Here is a 16,778-nt window from a genome sequence, read left to right as displayed (position 1 = left end):
CAATAACCCATGAATAAGGGGTACTGAATGTTATGCTTTCCTGATTACATGTAAACACATGTGCTACACACATGTGTGCATGAAAGCCATGGAGGTTATGCTTACCCCATATAGTGGGAGGATTAAATGAAAGAATTAGATGTAATAGGCTAGCAGCATGCTTTGACCTGTTTTGGCATTCAAACATTCAATGCATTAAATATCTTATAGTTTCTATTATAATTAATTGCTCTTACTTTTGTTCTACTTTTTTTTTTTAAGTTTGAATACTCTAGTGCTACCTTGGTAAGGTAAGGGCTTTGTGCTATTGGTAAAGTCCTCAGCCAATGGGTGCTGAGGACCCTTCTGACCAGCCCTGGACTCCAGATTCTTTGCCTTGTGATGTCCTGGATTGGGTTATCCAGAGTTCACGTCGTCTGTCTGTTAGTGCCCAGCTGACAGGGCTGAATTGGGCCGTGGTGCTCGAGCTGAGGTAGGTCTTTGTTTCTTGCAGCCTTGGTGGCCCATGAGGCTTCCAGCAGCTGAGCTGTGCTCTGACCCTATCTGCTACTGCTGTAGTCCAAGCACGCCAGCCTCCTGGGTGTGCAGAGCTGCACTAATCAGCTCTGGCCCTGCAAGATGCCAGCTGTCGATGCCCTCTGCTTTCTCCTGCTGCCGGGTGAGCAGCTTGGCAACTCCCTTAGCTTTAGATAGCAAAGACTGTTCCCGAGCTGGGGCTTGCCTGGAAAGCGCTCCCTGTTGTCTTGGGTCAGTTTCACAAGAAACAGGCTGAAGCCTGGATTCCTGTACAAGCTGTGTGCAGAGGGGAGTTCTCTGGAGAATCCAGTAAGGCAGTGAGGGAGCAGGATAGGGGAGGAGAAAGAGCTTCACAGAGATGTAAAATGCAGCCTTCTCACCCTGTGGGGAGCTCAGGTGTAGGAATTGCACCCGAGATTTGTTCCAGCTTGAAGCAGGAGGGTTAGGATTGAAACCTTGGCATCAGCAATTCATGGGCAGAGAGTTACCCCATTGGAGGGGTGGCAAGTTCCCTGACATCTTTAGGTAAGACAGCTCCCCATAGCTGGAGAAGATGTTGTAGGCTGCTAACAGCCCACACCCATCCCTCAGCAGCTGGGGGATGCTCCACTAGCCCCTGGGAAAAGGATCTGAGCAGGGTGCCAGTCTCATCTGTCACACCCTGCATGGTCATTGCTTCTTTCCAAGGATGATCTTGTATTTTCCCCAGATTTAGTTCTCCTTGTTTTCCAAACCCAGAATTATCTGGGCCTACTATGTGCCAGGCCTGCTGAGAGCCTGGGCATGCTGAATTTGGATTCAAATAACAGGCTGGCCTGTCCAGCTTCTGGGGAGGACTTCCCCTCTCACCCACATCTAGTCCCTGGGCATTGCTTCCTCCCTGCAAGACCTGCCCAAGGCCAAGTTCCCCAGTTGGTGTCTGCTCTAAGGCAGAGAAGAGACAGATTGGTGAGTGTGTGTTTTCTATTGCAAAAGGAAGGAGAAAGGACTTCGTTCTTTGGGATGGGTGGGGCGAGGTGGAGGAAGAGTGTAAGAGGCATGCAGGTTTTTTTCCTTTTGCAAACTTTCTGAACCAAGCAGAGGAGGCAGCACAGAGAACTCTCTCTCTTTCTCTCTCTCTCTGCCCTCGCTGCTGCCCGCCCACCCTCTACTCCCTCCCTACTGGGCTGTCTCAGCTGTAGCCCTGGCCTTGTAGCTTCTGCTGGGGAAAACAGAAAACCACAGCTATGCAGTACCAAACAGGCCTGCATCATGTTTACGAAATGACAGAGTCCTGGGCCTGTCTCCAAGGAGGCTGGGGCTCCCTGGGGCAACTCAGACAGCTCTTCCCTGTCCAAGGCTGTGCTTTGGAGGCCCCGGGGGGTTGGAAAGGCCGTTGGCGCCAAGTCTTTCATTTCATCAGGAGGCCCAGAGACCAGAGATGGGAGTGAGTTGACTGAGGTCACACAGAGCACTGAGATCTAGTTTAGGACATGTGGGAGGGAGGAGGCAGGGCTTGAGGTTCCTGGGTGAGGGTAGAAAAAGGGATTCAGGTCTAAGTTCAAGAACAAGTTCCCATATGACTGCTCTTAGCTCCTGCCACCCCGTTCCTCTCATGTCAACCTGACTTTGTCCCAGGAAGAACAAAGAAGGTAAGGCAGAGACAGACCATGCCCTGCTCACCCTCCGAGCTGCGCCTGGGAAAGCTCTATTGTCTAAGCATCACATCTTGGAAGGTGAAAAAGGGTAAGAAATACATCATCAGGGAGAGGTCCCCAAGGTGGGGGAGGGTTTGGGCTCTCTGTAGAGCCACTCAGAGACCTTTCTTCTCTCCCACAGCCCCACGGACACTTCTAGACACTCCCCATCCCAGTTTCATCTCGTGACCTCAGTTCCTGTTTCTGTACAGGATCCAGAGGAATTTGCCTTCTTTCCATCTCCAGGGGGTCAATTGCTGGCACCCTCCTTACCCTTCTCTCAGCCTGGGAAAGGAGCAGGGACCAATATTTTCATCCCCCTTGCCTCTGTGCTGAGGGATTAGCCTCTCTCTTCTGCAGCACCACCCTCTCCCCATCCCTGCCCTCTGAATGGATACCTGCTCATCCCCTCGCTGTCTCCATTTCTCCAAGAAGGCTTTCCTGAGGCTGTCCTTGAACTTGTGATCCTCCTGCCTCAGCCTTACAGATTACAGGCATGTATCACCCACCTAACTCTCCAAGACTTCTTGTGACAAACCACCCTTCCAAACCTCTGCCCCATCTGGTCACTTGTTTCTCTCTGCTCAAATGGCTTTGAGGTCACCAGTGAGAGGGCAAAACTTTGTCCCATCCCATTTGGTTCCTCTGTCCTGTATCGGATGTCATGGTCATCCCCACCAGACTCCTTCTCTGACCTTGTCCTCTGCCCTGCTCACTTTTCTTGAATCGAGTGTCGGATCATGCCTCATTCTCTTCAATGCTTCCTCTTCTGTCTCACACCCACAATGAGGTCTTCCCTACTTCCTCGCCTTGGCCCTTTTCTGCCTAGGAAATACATGTGAAATAAGAAAAGCTCCATTTATTCTTAGTGGATACACCTATGTCTCTATTTCTGGAGACCTAAAAGTCACACCTTCAGATCACACCTCCCTTCTCTCTTCTGGCTCCACGTGGCCCACTCTCCACTGGGACTCCCTTCCTGGGTGTCCCCCAAGCCTCTAATTGGAATCACCATTTCCTACATCAAGCTCATTATCTTCCCTACCAGACTCTTCCATTCTTGTTTCAAAGCACCACTTGGTTTTCAGACTCAGAAATCTGAGTTTCATTCATGGGGTAGGCTGCACAATGTCCCCATTCCTCCGAGATATTGACACTCTAATCCCTGGGATCTGTGACTACTACCTTACGCAGCAAAAGGGCTTTTGCAGATATGATGAAGCTTGGGATTCAGAGATGAGGTTATAACCAACCTGGAGAGGCTGATGTAATTGCAAGGGTCCTCATCAGAGGGATGCTGGAGGGTCAGAATGAAGAATAGGAGAAGTGGCAATGAAGCAAGAGGCTGGAGTGACGTGGCCACAAGTTAGGGAGTGCTAAGTCACCAGAAGCTGGAGAAACAAGGGGTCATTTCTCTCTGGAGTCTGCAGAAGGAGTCGGCTCTGATGATCACTTGAGTTTGGCCTTGTTAACACCCATATTGGACTTCTGACCCCACAGTGTAAGAGAATTTGTGTTTTAAGCCACTCTGTTTGTGGAAATCAGCAGCCATAGGAAACTAATAAAATCTGGATATTTCTCTATAACTAGCTACATCAATTTGGCCCCTATCCCATCAATTTTTCTCCAAAATACCTGTCAGGTGTACTTTTCCTTCTTTCCTCATGTACATGCCGTTGTCATTTCTCCCAAGTTCTTCTGCAGAGATCTTTCAATGGATCCCCCATCTTCCTAAGTCATTCTTCCATTGATCTGTGCACAAAAGGTGAGCCTCTTTTCCACAGCGCTGACTCACAGGTTAAAACAAGGAGGTGAATTATTTAGATTATGAGAGCTTGGAATGTGCTCCATGATTACCAGTCTGTTCTTCCTGCCTGATCCCTACCTCACATCCTACTATTTAGTTGCATGGGACAACAGCCTTGACACTTTGCCCCTACAATTCCCTCACCCTGAAATACCCCACTGTAACTCCTACCAATTTGGGCCTTCTCTGGACCTCAGTTTTCTCATCTGTACCATTAAGGGACTTGTACACATGAGTTCAAACCCCTACGGACTCTTGACTTGGACCATTGGGCTAATTAGATATCACATCTCAAGAGCATACCTCCAGAGGCTTTTCACCCACCTCTGTCTTGGGGATAGTGGTGCTTACCGGCTTGTGTTTCCCAACAATGCCCTCTTGGAGTCCCTAGGGTATGTGTACGTGTGTTGCATATGTGGGCATGTGCTTGCGTGTTTTAGGGGGAACGACAGAATTTTAAGTAGTTTATTAAAGAGCTGCTAAAGGCGCCTTGGATATGAAATTTCTCCAGGAAAAAGAAAAAAAAAAACCTGTATTTTGATGATTTAAGTGTTAATGATTCAAAACCATATGGATCACATTTCCCTCCCATCCACATGGTTTTTAAAAAGTATCAGAGAGACTGCTTAGGGCAAAATGCACTTATGATTCCATCTATCCAGAAGCCTGGTGAGGGCCGCTCCCCAGATCTGAGTGAGAGCTGGTCCCACTGAGCCAGGATATGGGCCTTTCCTGGGCCGTCTCCACATGGTCTCCACGGAAAGCCACACTGGACGTCTGGGGAGAGTTTTCAATACACAACTTGGTGGGAAAAAAACACTGCATCCCGGTGGGGTTTTTGCAAAACCTCCAGAACTAATTTTAAAATGACTTAGGTTTTGGCAGGCTGAAGAGGTGTTAACTCAAACCCGGGTGGATTTCAAGGGAAATGTAATTAGAAAAATGCTCTCCTCGTTAGCTGGGAGACTGTGCTGAGCAGTAAAGATTCTTGTTGGAGAATTGTTTGGTGAGATAAAGATGTGCTGCCATCGGGGTCAATGTGCAGACGTGTGCCTGGGCCTACCTCCTTCCCCTGCCAGGCTCTGCACCATAACGCAGGCCCTGGTGCTGGCAAGCCCAACATGCAGGACATAAGCAGGGATCCTGGAGGAAGGTCCTCCCCATGGACACAGCTGAGCGAGTTATTGCTGGTTCCTTCTTAACCAGAGTGTGGGGGAGAGGGGACCCGGCTGATGGTGAGTACACGTTGATCCCTTCAGACTCCTGGGCCTAACTCCTTTTCAGTCTGACAAGATGACTCTAGTCAAATTTGAGCATCTCTGGCCTAGAGGTGAGGGGTCACCTCCCAGCAGGACAGATCCGGCCCTTTGCAGCCCGCCTCAGCTTTCTTTGCTGGCATTACCTTCCACTGCTGGTTTCTCCTGCCAGCTGTCCTTCCCTGGATGCTCCATGGTTACATCCCACCCTACTTGGTTCAGGCATCATGCAGGTTGGGACACCAGGCTCTTTCCCAGGAGGACAGTACATCTCTCAAAAATGCAAAGAAATTCTGCTTCCCCTGTGGAAAAGTCCCTGGGGAGCTTGTCCCTCCCTTCACTATGGCCCTTGAGCACAGTGGACGCTCCTGTGTGCCTGCAGCATTGTGTCTTGGGTCTACATCTTGGTCCCAGTTTAGAAGCTTCTGGGAGGGGGGAGCGCAGGGAAGGGACTTGTCAGAATTCTATATAAACGGTGCCAGGGACTAGCATACGGCTTGCCATGTGGTTAAATAGTCAACAAATGTGGAATGAGGAGGATAAACTTTGAGAGTCACTATGTCTGCCACTCATTCATTGACCAATCCAGTCATTAATCTACATATCCATTCACCTATCCATCCATTCCCCACTCATCGAAAATCCTCTATTTTGATGATTTAAGTGTTAATGATTCAAAACCATATGGATCACATTTCCACCCATCCACTCATCTTTCTATCTCCCATCCATACATCCTTCTATTTATCCATCACCTATCCAACATCCACCCATCCATCCATCCATCTTTCTATCTATCCATCACCTATCCAACATTTACCTATCCAACATCCACCCATCCATCCATCCATCTTCCTATCTATCCATCACCTATCCAACATCCACCCATCCATCCATCCATCTTTCTATCTATCCATCACCTATCCAATATTCACCCATCCATCTATCCATCCATCCATCCTTCTATCCACCTACACTCGTGCATATATGCTTCTGTCTTTTCTTCTACCACCACTAACCCATCCCTCATCCATTTAGCTGTCAGGCACTTGTTTAAGAGATTGGGTGCTTTTTTTTTTTTTTTGTAATTCCACAGTATTTAATATAAAATGATTTTGGAATATTTTAAGACTAAAGACTCTACTAGCAAATTACAATAAACAACCAAGGGCCACCCACTGAGCTTTACCTTTTCTTAGTATTATGCTGTATGTACTTCAAATTTTTCTTACTAAGACATAAAGTATTATAGAAATGTTTGTGACTCTCTGTGTGGACTCCACAATTCTATTTCTCTACCTCTTTTCCCCAAGATGGTGTCTTCTGTGATTGTCTGTCATTTTTAATCATGTATTTTGTGTTCATAAACAATACATAGTGTTTTTTTTCAGGTTTTAAACTTTTATGTAAATGGTATCTCTTGTATCTGTCACCTTATAACTTGATTGGCTTTTGCTTATTCTTATGATCCTATTGCACGTTTTATATCTATGTTCACTAAGCACGGTCGCTTGTCACGTGACTCTTTGTCTCTCTGCGTGAGTTGCAGTCTCCTGGGGGCAGGAGTGCTCATCTGTACATTACCATGTGCCCCCAAGCCTGGCCTGATCTTCGTTGGCTGACTGCATGGATACTGGGTTGAGGAATTCAACATTAAGCTTCATGGTGGGCATCCAGAAGTGATTGGTACTCGGTCCTAGCCCTTGAAGAGCCACAGATGAAAAGATGAGAGCTAGTCTAGAGGCCGGGGTGTAGGTCTACTCAACACAAAGGAAGAAAGAGGAATTTGATGTGGTGAGGGAAGACTTGTCAGAGGCGATACCGAAGGAGGAGGAGCCGCTGTCCAGCCAGGTGAAGAGGGAGTGGGACATTCATGGCACCAGTGCAGCAGAGTCTTGGCGTATAGCGCTCCTTTCCTGTTGCTTGCCCAGGAAGTCCTTCCACCAGGGAACTTTCCTCACTCAAGGCCTCCAGTCCCCTTTTCAGGTAAACCTCTGTATCCAGTGCAGGCCTGTGGCAGCTCTCTCTCATTTGCTCGTCCCTTCCTAAATGGGATTTATTTAGTCAGAAAACGTTCACTGGGCATCTACTATGTGTCAGGCCTGTGTTTGCACTTGGACATGGCAGTTGTAAGGAAAAGTTTCCTACTTTCAGCATTATGGGAAGTGAGACAAAAAACAAGCATATACGAAAATATCTTCCCTGTGGAAGATTTGGGGAAACTTTCAGATTATTGAGTCATTTTTGAGGTCCTTACTGGCCCCGTTAGATGCCCTGTACGAGGAGGCATCTTGATTCTTCGTTACTGTAACAAAACACCAGAGACTGGATAACATAAAGAAAAGATGTTTGTAGAGCTCATAGTTTTAGATGTTGAAAATCCAAACAGCATGGTACCAGCTCTGGTAAGGGCCCCCTTGGCTGCATCAAGTAATAGCATATGACATCATGGTGGGGGCACATTTGAAAGTGATCACATGGGGGTCAGGCTTACTCTTTAAAAACAACTTACTCTTGTAAGAACTATCTGGGGTCCCAGGACAGCTACTTTAATCCCTTCCAAATGCACAACTCCAATGTCCTGACCACCTGCCACCAGGCCCCACCTCTTAAAGTTCCACTACTTCTCACATCTCCACCCTGAGGACCAAGCACCCAATTTTGGATCCTCTGGGGAGCAAGCCATATTTGAACCATAGTAGAAGGGGAACTTTACCTTGAGATTCAAAAGATAAGACCAGGAGAAGTGCACCTAGAAGGGAGAGAACATGGCCTGCTCCAATCTGTCCCTGCCAGGGATCAAGGGTGGACTGGACCCAGCAGTGGCTTTGCGAGGCAGGAAAAGGGCATAGGTTTTATTCCAACCAAATGTGGAGACTTCAGAGGGTATAAATAGACAATTGATGGGATTCAATTACTTTTCAAATTATTTGAAAGTAGGGGCCCAAGTGGTGACGTGAGAGAGGAAGTCAGGCCATGGTCATGCAGTCCAGGTCCTGGAAGCTGTGCCTGGGCCTTGTTGCTAGAGGTGGGGATGGAAAGAGGTGGCTTTGGGGTGTACCTCCGGGGCCGAGTTGATAGGTCTTGTTGAAAGGGGAGATGGAGGAAGGAGGAAGGAGAGCAACTGAGGATGAAGTGTGGGATTGTGACCTTGAGCCTCTGGATCAGGGGGTTACTATTCGGAGAGAAGAAGGGATTGGGGACGGGTGGGAGGGGAGCGTCCTGCTTTGGCCCTCCTGATTTTGAAATGCCTTTGACATAGTCTAGGAGAGCTGCCAATCAGATGAGTCATGCTGGAGCTCCAGGGGAGGTCATGGCTACATCACCCTGGGCATCTGGCTCAGGACTGAGAATGTTACCTGCTAAGTGGCAGGTGCCGGTCCTGCCCATCTGTCGGTGCAGCTCATGGGCCCTCGCTCCCCTTCATTTTGGTCCTCCTGAGGGTTGGGCCAGGTAGGAATTTATATGCCCAGTTTTCAGCTGGGTAGACAGAGGCCCAGCCAGCAAGGGCCTGAAACCACGAACCAGAGCCAGAGCTCCACCCCTGGTCCTGGCCTGGCTGCTCTTCACCACCCACAGGTCACACTGCACAGCTGGGTGAATGAGTCCCCTTCGGCTGTCTCTGGAGCTCTTTCTCCCTCTGTAAATGCTTTTTTCTGTTTTGTGATGCATTCAAGGCCAGGTGGCTAATAAATTGCAGAACCAGGGCTCCAACCCAAGCCTACCATGCGTATGCTTCATAATCCTGAATGTCGGGAACCAGTACCTGCTGGGGGCAGATGGTCCCCCAGGGTGAGTATCAGGATGTGATAGTGTCCTCTACTTTGTAAGGAAGGACAAGTGAAGGATTTAGGCCACTAAGGGTTGGAAAGGGCTTCTGATAATCAGAGTTCACACTCCTACGTGCTCTGGGTGCTCCGGGCTAAGTCCTGCCAAGTCCTACAGACCTGGAAAGTAAGAGCTAGAGTCGCTCCCATTGTATAAAGAGGACACAAGGCGTGGCTTGGAGAAATCACCTGCTCAGGGTCACACAGTGAGCAGCAGAGCTGGGTTGGGACCCAGGAGCCTGGAGGATAAAATCCACCTGACCGAGCCACCTCGCTCAGTGACGGTGGCGTCAGATCAGTGAGTGGTTGTTCTTCTGTTTGAGTTAGAGTCAGGGGGGCTGAGGCCCAGCACATGACGGGCCAGTTTTCAGAGAAGCCCTGGAGGCCCAAGATCCAAGTGGCTGAGGCCCTGTTGGGAGGTTCTGGGGCCAAGGTTCCCTAGGAACCTTGCCTGCCTGTGTGTGATAAGCCCTTGACCATGTCAACAGCTCTGTCCTGGGAAACAGGAAGGGCTGAAGGTGGCCAGGTGAGCTATGGCTGGGAAGTAGAGGGTCAGGGGCTGTGGGGAGCTGCTGGCCGGGGATGGGAAGGTGAGGGGCCTCTGCCAGGGTTGGGGGGCCTGGGCCAGCTCACTTCTTGAGTAACTGCATGCCTGGGGCCAGGCGGTTACTCTAAAACCAGGGCTGAGTTCAAGGTAAATCTTCCATCCAGTTGAAAATCTACCTTGTGCCAGGCTGCGGCTGGGACCTGCCCTCACCTCGCCCTCACTAGTTGGGGTGCTGGCAAGTGGACATAATACTCAGTCCCAGGGGGAGGACAGCACATTGGGGTGCACAAAGAGGCCTGCAGGGAATGATTTCCAAGTTGAACCCTGACATGTGAGTAGAAGCCATCCAGGCAGAGGGGACAGCTGAGCAAAGGCTCAGAGTCTGGAAAGTTATCGCGTTTAGGATGGAAAGGAACTTGATTTTTTTTTTTATTAAGGGTAAATTCAGGTTCACTAGAATAACCATTTGAGGTGTGCAACGCAGTGGCATTTCATCCATCTGCCATGTTGTGCAGTGGTCCCTGTTGAGTCACACTGCCTTTGTCTTCCAGAGAGACCTCAGTGTTTTCCTGCCCTGAAGGCACAGCCCTGACGGCACAGACAGGTTGGCTGCATCTTTACAACATGGGCTGGGCTCAGGCAGGATGTCCTAGTCACAAAAACCACTTGGGGCTAGAAATGATGTGCCCATTTTACAGAAGGGGATACTGAGCAAAACGGAAAAGATCTACCTACAGTCACAGGGTAAGGTCAGTACTGAGATGCAGGCGGCTGAGACTCAGTGTCTCAGGCCCTGTAGTTCCCAAATATGGATCTTCAGACCTGCTGGAATTCAGACTGGGGGCTGCGGTGTGTTTCTCACAGCATTCGGGCCCAGGGTTGGAAGCACCTTGCCACACCTCTTCAAGGGAGGGACAGCTGGTCTTGTTTGACTTCGGCTCCAAGTACAGGGATGGGGGCGTTGCCATGGTGGCTTCAAGGTGGATCTTTCAGGGGTACCTGTGGTGGCTGGCTGGAGGCTTGAGGACGGTGGGTGTGTGGGCAGGCAGGTGGAGCGGGAAGTCTGGCCAGTGAGCCTCAGGACAAAAACCTTCCCACCGGAGTCCCCAAGGGAGGCAGCTGACAAATGGGCCCCAGCTTCCATTGTTAATTTGTGGAGTGGCGCTTAATAATAAAATGCTCCTTAAATCTGGGACGTGGCATGAGTGACTGCTTTTGCAGGTCCGAATCAGGGTCATTAACTGCATATGACAAAGGTTTCATAAACATTTGTTAAACTCCGTCAGCTCTCTCTGCTCATGGCTTGCCGCTCCTGGAGGTACCTTTGCCGACAAGAAAGGTTCAGACCCAGGGCCCAGGAGCCCGCTGGCCAGCTTTGGAGGCCCTGCCATGCCTGGGCTTCTGCCCTCAGAGTGACAATGGGTACCGGGGCAAGGAGCCCTTACTCTGGGAAAGGCAATTGGTGTCCAATGAACGGGTGGCTGGCTGGTGGGTGGAAGAGAGCAGACTCCTAAATCTGCACCTTGGAGCATTTTATCTCACCTCGCTGAGCCTCAAGCTCATCACCCACAAAAGACATAATATTTACTCACCATACTTCTGGGGGAACATTTTGGGAAACAAAACACACTGGTAGTGGGCTCCAACCTCCTGTCCCCTCTGTCCTCTCTACAGAAGCTAAAGAGGAAGGGTGTGGGGAAGCAGGGGTTCAAAGACAAGGGGACGTGGAGAAACCCAGCTTGTTCTTGGGAGGGAGGAAGGACCTGCTCCCACATTGTCACCTTTTTTCCTGCTCTGCTCTTGGCTATTGTCACTCTCCCTCACTTCCCAGAGTTCAGGAACATTCTGTTTCACATTAGAGTCTGTGTCTGTGGCCTTTTCGAAAACGGTGGGCCTGTTGGGGCTGAGCAGGACAGGAGGAGAGTGGCAGCTGATGTCGTGAGGGGGTTTTGGAACCAAGCAGCAGAGGATGGCAGCGTTCAGCCAGTATGGACTGGCCCAGGATTACTGGGACTCCTTCCCATGGGGACAGGTGAGTATGAAGGGCTTTGCAAGTCTTGCCTGTGGGGGCAGGACACAGGAGAGGGTCAGGGGGCTGGACCCACCTGTAGGGAGGCTAGGCAGCCCCTGGTGAGTCCTTTTCCGGATTCCACCTTGACTTCCTGTCCCACTCCCCACAGAGGCTGGGGACACACATCACAAGTGGTCCAGGGATTCTTTTCTCCCCTGCTCTCTGCTCTCTGGCCCCTCAGCTCCCACCTCTCCTGCCTGAGGTTACTCAATAATGAAGCCACAAGCAACACGGGTCTGTTTAGTCACACATGTGCACAGGCCGACTCCCCCGACTGAGCAAGAGTTTCCGAGGGGAACGGCCAGAGAGGAAGGGTGTGGTGGGGCCTGAGGTGGGGGAGTCCAAGCGCTGAGACTGTCCCTGAGCCGGGAATGTTTGCAGGGGAAAACATGAACAAGAGTGGCTCTGGAATCTGGGGCAGGGGCAAAGCGGTGTGTGCACAAGCATGAGAATGTGCACGTGTGCTCAGTGACTCTTGGAGGTGGGGAGTGGGGAGCAGCCAGGTTCCCAGGCACATCTACATCCCTTTAACCACAGGATCTTTGCACCTTTGCATCAATCTGGGTGGTACCTGCTCATCTTCTCCCTGTCTATAAGGAGAGGGGTTACCTGTCTTGCCCAGCATCTCACTGCTGGCACCTCGACTGTGGATCCTCATGCCCCACCCTGCCCTGCGGAAGAAAGTTCCAGCCCTTGGCACAGAAGGGAAAGCCTCACCATGTCTTCTGATCCCTTGTCCCTGCTGCCTCCTCTGCTCCTTCTAGAGCAGGGAGCTGGTAGATCTCCTCTAAGCCTCAGGGCAGATGGCTGCAGGCCTGGGATCTCCAGCCAGACTCAGAGGCCGCTCCTCCTGCTCCCGCCTGGAAGCTGCCTCCACGTTAGCTTTTGTCACTCTTCCTTGGAGTTGTTCCATCACACTGTCCCGTGCTCTTTACACACAGGTTGAGCCTTGTTCATCCCATTGCACAGTGTCTGGCTCAGGCGCTGGGACATGGGAAGGTGCCTGTCAACTCTGGTGGATGAACAGATGACCAATGGGACTCAGTCACCCCTGGAGTGGACGAAATGCTCAGCATCCACAGGGACTGGATGCCGATCCCAGTATACTTTGGGATTCCCAATTGGGCTGCCCATCAGGGACCTTTGCTTATTCCTCTGCCTCGGGGTGCTGGAGTGTGCAGGGGATCCTGGCACTAGCTTGGCTGGGGGGTGCTCCTCATGCCTTGCTGTCTCTCCCAATGAGCACGAGAATTCGGGTGGGGTGGAGGGGGGTCTAGGTGACATCATATTACAGAGGAGCCATGATCCTCTGGGAACCTCACAAATGGAGAAACTGAGGCCTGCAGGGGACAGGGCTGGCCAGGCTCAGAGAGTGGGTGGGGCAGGGCTGGAATTCAGCCCCCGCGATGCTCACGTGGCCCCTGCACCCCATCCTGCATCTGGAAACTGTAAAAGTGAGAGCGCAGATTGGGAAGGAGTGGAAACGGGGGAGCCAGGCCTGGCCCCGCACGGTGCTGGCGGCCCTCACCAGGTAACCCTCTGGCCACCTCACTTAGGTAAATTTATTTCGAGTCTCGCTCTCTCCGTCAGCTAGGCATGCTCCGCCTCAGGCGTCTCTCAAGCTGCGGCAGGAAAGAGTTATAAGATTCTCTTTTAAAATGAAAAGGAAAAAAAACATCCCTCCCTGCTCTTTAGCTCCCTCCCCTTCCCTTAAGGGAAAAATATGGATCAAGACTTTCCGCTGTGGCAGTTCCTTGCAATCGTTGGGCTGTTTGTCTAGCTCCTCTCGGGCGCTGTGAATTTACGGCATAGTCTCTCTGGAAGTGGCTGTGGGGGAAAAAGATGGTGGGATTTTATTCTTGCTAATTTAAAACAATAATAATTGTTCACGCGTTAGGAAGCATTCCTATGAAATCAGTCCAATCTTGTGGAACAACTGGAAGAGGACAAAGCCAAATTTCCCATCAGGGCTCCTTGGTGCTGTGGGAGTCACTCCTTCATTCAGCCTGTGGCCTGGGCCAAACATGGCAGAGAGGGAGCCAGGGCCCAGTGCTCCACCTGGTGGGCGGGGGCAAAGAAGGACATGGTATCTCCTCACGGGGAGTAGGACCGGTGTGTAGATGGCGGTGATGGTTGCAATTCTGGACCAACAGGGCTCATGTTAGGACAGGGTGGCATCTTTCCCTAACCCAGAGTCCCCCAGGGGGAGGACTGAGCTCTGGGGAGAGGTACTAGGCTTGGTTTGGGCTTATGCCTTCGGCCAATGCCCTCTCTTAGGGTGTGTGTGATTTGAATCTTAAATAACCCCCAAAACTCACATGTTGGAGGCTTGGTCTAGCTGGTGGCTGCTACTGGGAGGTGGTGGAAATGTTAGGAGGTGAAGCCAGTTGGAGGCAGTAGGTCACTGGGGTTGAGCCCCTGAAGGGGATATTGGGACCCACCGTGACCCCTTTCTCTCTTTTTGCTTCTTGGCCACCAAAAGGTGAGCAGCTTTGCTCCACTTGACACTGTATGTCAGGACGTTTGACCTTGCTACAGGCCCAAAGTGATGGGGCCAAGTGACTACAGACTAAGATCTCTGACCATAAGCCTCCTTTAAAGTTGTTTATCTCCGGCATTTTGTCACAGTGGATAGACAGATGACTAACATACAGGGGGAGTAATTCCGGTGTGAGGTGGGGACTGAAATAGGGTAAACCCAGGCCTGGGTCAGCCAGGGGTGGGTGGAGAGGGGTTTGGTTACTCAGAAAACTAAAGAGCAGGAAAAATAAGAGCTAAACCCTGAGTTTGACCTAAAGCGGAGAAGCGTATGGAGGCTGTACATTTAGGTCCAACTAGAGAGCAAACCCAAGGGGCCTGGTGGGCACAATGAGAGCAGCCGTGTTGGTGGCGGCCTGCATCAGGAGGGAGACTAAATTCTAGGACAGATTTGAGACCCTTACTGTGTCTCCTTCTGCACCATGTGGGGCAGGCCAGCTGGTGCCTGAAAGCCACTGGCAATGTGCAGGGCCCTACTGGGGGAAGGTCACCCACAGGTCATCCAGGAGGCGTGCAGGGACACAAGGACAAGTGGAAGAGAAATCTGCACCCAAGAAGGAAGGTCTGAGCCAGTGAGGAGACCTGTGGGTTGCCCTCAGAGGTGCCTCCAGCTCCGCGGTGGCTTTGGGCTGCCCTGAGGCTGACCGGAGGCCGTGGTGGCAGGAGGAACACAAGCCCTGTTTGTCAGGGGTGGTCCTGGTTGTGCCTGTGCAAACATGAACAGATCACCTTTCAGTCTCAAAGACCCAGTTTGGACAGAAAACATCCTGCCTGTATGACCGTGCCGTCCCAATCAAAGTCGGCCTTCTTTAGGCCTGCTCGCCCGCCTGCCACCAGACTTTGTCTCCGAGGACCCCCGTGCCTTTTCTCCCTGTGCCAACCTTGATTAGTTTTGTTGACCTCTGTCTTTCTGAGGCTCAGTTTTGTCCTTGGTTTGCAAAATGATCATCCTATCAATAACATTGTCTGTTTCCCAAGGAGACCAAAACTTACTCTCTCTTTCCTTAATCTCTTTCTTTCTGCAACACACACTCTCTCTCTCTCTTGTTCTTGCTATCTCTCTGTCTCTCTTGCTCTTCTCTCACTTTCTGTCTCTGTCACTCTCACGGTCTCTCATCTCCATCTGTCTCTCATTTTTCTTCATCTGTCCATATGTCTGTCCACCTGTCCCTGTCTGGCTCTGTCTCTCTCCTGCTCCTGTCTGGCTCTCTCTGTCTCCCTCCCACTGCAGAAGTCTCTGGGGTAGAGGAAGCCAAAAGTCTACCTGGGACTGAGAGCAGTGACTTGTCTTTTTCTCCTTCCCACCTCTTTTCATCTTGGTCCTGTAGACTCCTGGGGCTCCTTAGAGTCGAACTCCGGATGGCCCTGAGCCGCAGGACAGGGAAAGAGAACTCGCCGGGAGGGAGAGGCCACAAGTCCGCTTGAGCCCAAGGAAAGCATGTTCTCCTTCAGCTCTAGAAGCAGTTCTGGAACAGAAGTCTCCAGAAAGCAGAGCGGCCTCCAGGAAGAGAGCACTGGGCTGTCTGGAAGGCAGGCGGTGGCAATCCTGCTTTCTCTGGTGTCCAGATGGCCTGGGGAACTCTGCATTTGCTCAGGATTGCCATGAGGCCCGAACCCAGATCCTACTGTGTTTGGCAAACAGGGACATTTGGTCCAGAGAAGTTCTTAGAGGTCACAGATTCACTGCTCTCCTGAGGCAGGATGCATTTGCCTTTCTAAAACTGACGGCCAATGACCCAGGCGGCCTGAGAGGTAGTGAGCTCCCCAGTCCTGGAGGAATGGGAGCAAACCTGCCTGGCTGCTGGGGGGAGGGGCAGGGGCTACCCTAGTGGCAACAAAGCACAAGGCGGGGCTGGAGAATTGGCTTCCAAGGTCCCTCCCAGAAGTCCCCAGCACTGCCTCCCTCATTGTACTCTGCTAAGGCAGCCTGTTTCCTCCTGGATGAGTCAAGAGCCCGCCTGCTGTGGCCTCCTCACTGGGTGGAGTTCCCAGGGAGCCGCCAAGGCCCCCCACTCCCCGCACAGGGTCATTGCTTTCACAGCCTCTGGGGTTGCCTCTTGCAGCCACCACCCTCCTGGAGCCAAGAACTGAATTAATTGGTTAAACAAGGAAAAGGCAAAAAATATACACACGTGCACACACACAGACACACAAAGAGAGGGAGACTTAGTCTGGAATGAGAAATGCCGTCTTGCTCTGGCCTTTTATCATAAGCCCATGGAGATGAATATTCTGACCTAATAATCAAAACAAGCTGTAATTGCAAACAGACCCTCTCCAGGCTGCTCAGTGTGGCCGGGAGAGAGGCCTGCTGAGCCCGCCAGCCCTCCTCCTACTCCCGGATCCATGCAGCGGGCCAGCGAGCACCATTCTGTGGGCCTGGCAGGCGGGAGCCCTGCTCGCAGAGACCCCAGGCCTCCCTTTGCAGGGACCCCATACCAGCCTGAGACCACAGGAGTGGGGTGTTGCTCCCACCCGCTCCCTGAGCCCATCTCCTCTTGGCTGGGGAAGAGGTTCTCCTGGGTGCGACCCCAGAGCTG

Source organism: Callospermophilus lateralis, chromosome 15 (genome assembly GCF_048772815.1).
Source record: "Callospermophilus lateralis isolate mCalLat2 chromosome 15, mCalLat2.hap1, whole genome shotgun sequence".
In the NCBI taxonomy this organism is placed as follows: Eukaryota; Metazoa; Chordata; class Mammalia; order Rodentia; family Sciuridae; genus Callospermophilus; species Callospermophilus lateralis.
The sequence above is the reverse complement of the archived record's forward strand: the minus strand, read 5'-3'. Positions refer to the sequence as shown.